We start from the raw sequence: 4,153 nt of genomic DNA on the forward strand, positions 1-4,153 counted from the left end.
ACATTGGCACCTTATTTGTTTTTAACACTATGAAAAAATAACAAGAATTTCATAAAATTTTGAAATATGGCTTTTTAAACTTTATGTAATAAAATTATAAAAAGAAAAGTAGGGGTAAGTGGGCAAACTTTTTTGATGACAATACATGGATAAAACCAGAGGATTCCGAAAATCTGGCAAAAGTCAAAAAATGGAGGAGCAAACATCCTTAACATATTTACCCCATGTCAGATTTGCTCTAAATGCTTTGGTTTCAGAGATATAAGCCAAAAACTACATTTTACGCATATGTTCTATTTTTAGCCATGTCGGCCATCTTGGTTAGCGGGCGGGGTCATCGAACACATTTTTTAAACAAGATACCCTAGTGATGATTGTGGTCTAGTTTGGGTAAATTTGGCCTTGTAGTTTCAGTAGATTTTTATAAAAGTTAACGGACGACGGATAACGGACATCGGACGCCAAGGGATGAAAAAAGCTCATTTGGCCCTTTGTGCCAGGTGAGCTTATAATAAAGTAGTAAAATGCATGACAGTGTTCAAAGCTTAAAATTTACTGTTCCCATTTCCTGTTTTCACTTTTCTATTAACCCGCTAAACATAATTAAAAATAATATCAAGCAATAATTATATCATAGTATATAGAATCGGATAATAAGTTTGTTGGACAAAAAAAAAAATCGCACAGTTCAGCTGTCGACATCAACGACCAATAAGCACCGAGAAAATATCTCTTTTCCTCATTTAATTGCATAGTTTCTTTTACAAAATTTTGTATTGACATTTTATTCAGAATGCTTCATTGACATACACTTTTTCTGTTTGTCCTGAAAGACAAAATAATTCAATGAAATTACGAATAACTTTTATGTTTTTATCATTTTCATTAAGGAAGACTTTTAAGTCCATTGCAATATAAATATTACTACACAGTAACATTTCATCAGAGAGGAGATTTTAGATTTGTTCTTTCTGATATGTTGTGATAATTAATACATTACAGTATACGTATTGGTACTTAAATCATAATGATTTGTATATTTAAAAAAAATAATTTTGCCTGATATACATTTTGTACTTAAATTCTTTCAAACTAGGTTAATATTTGTAAAGAAAGCACATAAAATGAGCGAAACATCTTAAGTTCTTAATTTTTTCTTAAATTCATTAAATCTCAAATTTCTACTTCATAGTTTTTTCTTAAAATACTATTTGTTGTTGGTACATGAATTTTCTTTTTATGATGTAAATAATCGTGGGTATATATGATTGAAAATACTGTTCTAGTTTCAAAAATGCCACAAAACGTCGAAATAAATCTTATAGGCCGCTAAACGTCGATTATTCACATTTTTTACTACCAACTAGATAACGGATTGGTAAATACTATAAAAACAAAGTCGGTGACCCCATGGTTATTATACATCATCATAATGGAAATTCATGTACCTTCAGCATATAGTTTTTGAGGAAAATCTAAGAACGTTTTTCGTTCGTATTATGTGCTTTCTATACAAATATTCACCTATTTTGAAAAATATCACTCCGTAATATTTGGAACAATCAAATAGTTATATTTCAACGAGCCAAAGTTGCATGCAAAATTAAACCAAAATCTTTGACATTGCCCATTTACTGTTCCTTGACCCCAAATTTAGACTGCAAGACGATTGCATTAGGGTATATGAGCATAGGGGCGCAATGAAGCAAAATATGCAACTATGGGCCACGTCAATGGTCGCAACATAAGTACCTTAAATATCAGGAATTTGGCACTTTGAATAATTTTTTTTTACTTTACCTTTAACTGAATATAGGTGGCTTTGACTATGCTAAAAGGAATATGACTGCATTTCTTTGTAAGCAATGGTGTTTGGCATTTAAGCTTATGCGACAAAAAAAATCATTAACAGTACCAAATGTGTAACTGATGTCTTTTATTCGTACATAAAACATGCTTAAAACTTTGAATGAAAAGACCTTTCTTTAAGTTGAATTTACCGTTACAAACTTTTCATTACAGAAATATAACTTATTGTTTTTTTAAATTTTAACATCTAACATTATCTGTCTTTCTTATGAATTATATTAGATTTGTACCTTTCGGATTTTCTAATTCCTCATAATCATTTGGTTTATCTTGAGTGCCTAATGGTTCATAATGGTTTACTGAACTAAAACAAATAATACAACAGCAATATAATTACAAATAAAACATATTTTTTCTCTGAGAAATTCTATTAAGTCTTTCAAACACAGTCGTTTCTTTTTTTTGCATTTTTATTTAATTAGACAGTGTTTGTGTTGAATGCTCTGTTACTGGTACAGAGAGTTGGTTTTGCAGCAGAAGTTGAAAGTACTTCATAATACATTTATCTCAACAAAAACCTTCCATTGATACAGCAGAAAAGTTTTCTTTAGTATAACCATTCAGTATCAAGTTTATAATGACGCTGTAGTTGCAGGAGTTTATCTTACACTAATGATTATACTAACTTTTTGGGGCAAGGTATGTTTATGTCGATTTGATGTTAATTAAAGACAATTTTCAATCTCTCAAGCGTCATTTGCCAATGTTTAATTGCTTTTCATAAGAGATCAACAATAATAACCTCAACATTAACCGTAGTTTAATACTACTGTCCACCTAATACAAAACAATCATATAGAAAAAAAGCACATTTAAACTGTACCCAAATATCTCCATATTTTTGTTCCTGTATAAACACAGAAAATTTAAAGGATACACAGTTACACATACGCATTGGTTATCCATATAAATACTTACGGTTTAGACGATGGAAGACCTACAAGATATACCAATAGCTATTGTGATAGTTAGAATTAAAAAAAAAAATAGCATGCAATTTGTTTAACAAAAATATGATTTGTTTTCAACTAGTATTTAAAGCAGTTACTAGTAATATAGAGGTACAACAGCCAACGGACAGCTTGATGTTGTTTGTAACGTGTCTTAAATCTTATTATCTTTTTTTAATAATTAGTAAGATGAATAATAGCAAAAAGAATGCATAAATACTACCCTGATATATCAAGACATTTCATATTTTTTTGGTATCTATTTATACATATGTATCATGCTAAGGAATTTATGAGAATCAATGGATAATACATCTATATGGTTAAAGTAAGCAACAATAAGTTACTTCGAATCCAATATTCCGTTTTTCTGATATCTGTTGGTGTTGTTGTTTGTTTACCTCAATGTTTCTAACACTGCAACTCAATTAAAGTATACTTAACTTCTATACTTCTACAATAATTTGCTCAGATATGTGTGTAATGTGTTCTACAATACTATTTTATTACAAACCTTTATGATTATCTAAATCATCATATACTGCAACAGCGTCTTTTGTTCCAAGTGATTTACTGGTTCTGAAATATGTTCAAAGTCATTTCATTTTATTCTATATTAAAATATAATAAACTAGAGGCTCTAAAGAGCCTGTGTCGCTCACTTTGGTCTATGTGCATATTAAGCAAAGGACACAGTAGGATTCATGACAAAATTGGGTTTTGGTGTTCGTGATGCGTTTGTAGATCTTACTTTACTGAACAATATTGCTGCTAACAATTATCTCTAAACATAATGAACTTGGCCCAGAAGTGACAGTGGAAAATATTTTGAAAAAAATTTACAAAATTTTACAAAATTTCTGAAAATTAAAATTAACTATAAAAGCAAAAACTCCTTAAGGGGTCAATTGACTACTTTGGTCATGTTGACTTATTTGTGGCTCTTACTTTCCTTAACATTATTGCTGTTTACAGTTTATCTCTTTATATAATAATATTCAAGATATTAACCAAAAGCTGCAAAATTTTCTTAAAATTACCAATTCAGAGGCAGCAACCCAACAACAAGTTGCCTGATTGGTCTGAAAATTTCAGAGCAGATAGATCCTGACCTAATGAAGAATTTTAGTCAAGCAGCTTTGCTCTAAATGCTTTAAGAGATATGAGCCAAAAACTGCATTTTACCCTATGTACTATTTTTAGCCATGTCAGCCATCTTGGTCCGCGGGCATGTGTAGGGTCATCAGACACATTTTTTAAAATTAGATACCCTAATGATGATTGAGGACAAGTTTGGTTAAATTTGTCGTAGCAGTTTCAGGAGATTTTTGTAA

General features: G+C 30.2%; 1 long non-coding RNA gene across 1 annotated transcript; it reads right to left on the reverse strand.

Annotated features, from left to right (window-relative positions):
• Positions 1–214: 214 nt before the first annotated feature.
• LOC143079307 (uncharacterized) lies at positions 215–3,398 on the reverse strand. Its single transcript, XR_012979373.1, has 4 exons — positions 3,334–3,398; positions 2,788–2,806; positions 2,100–2,173; positions 215–826 (listed from the first exon to the last, which is right to left on the reverse strand). It is a non-coding gene; the product is annotated as an uncharacterized LOC143079307 (long non-coding RNA).
• Positions 3,399–4,153: the final 755 nt, after the last annotated feature.

The sequence above is a fragment of the Mytilus galloprovincialis genome, chromosome 6 (genome assembly GCF_965363235.1).
Source record: "Mytilus galloprovincialis chromosome 6, xbMytGall1.hap1.1, whole genome shotgun sequence".
NCBI classification, from domain to species: Eukaryota; Metazoa; Mollusca; class Bivalvia; order Mytilida; family Mytilidae; genus Mytilus; species Mytilus galloprovincialis.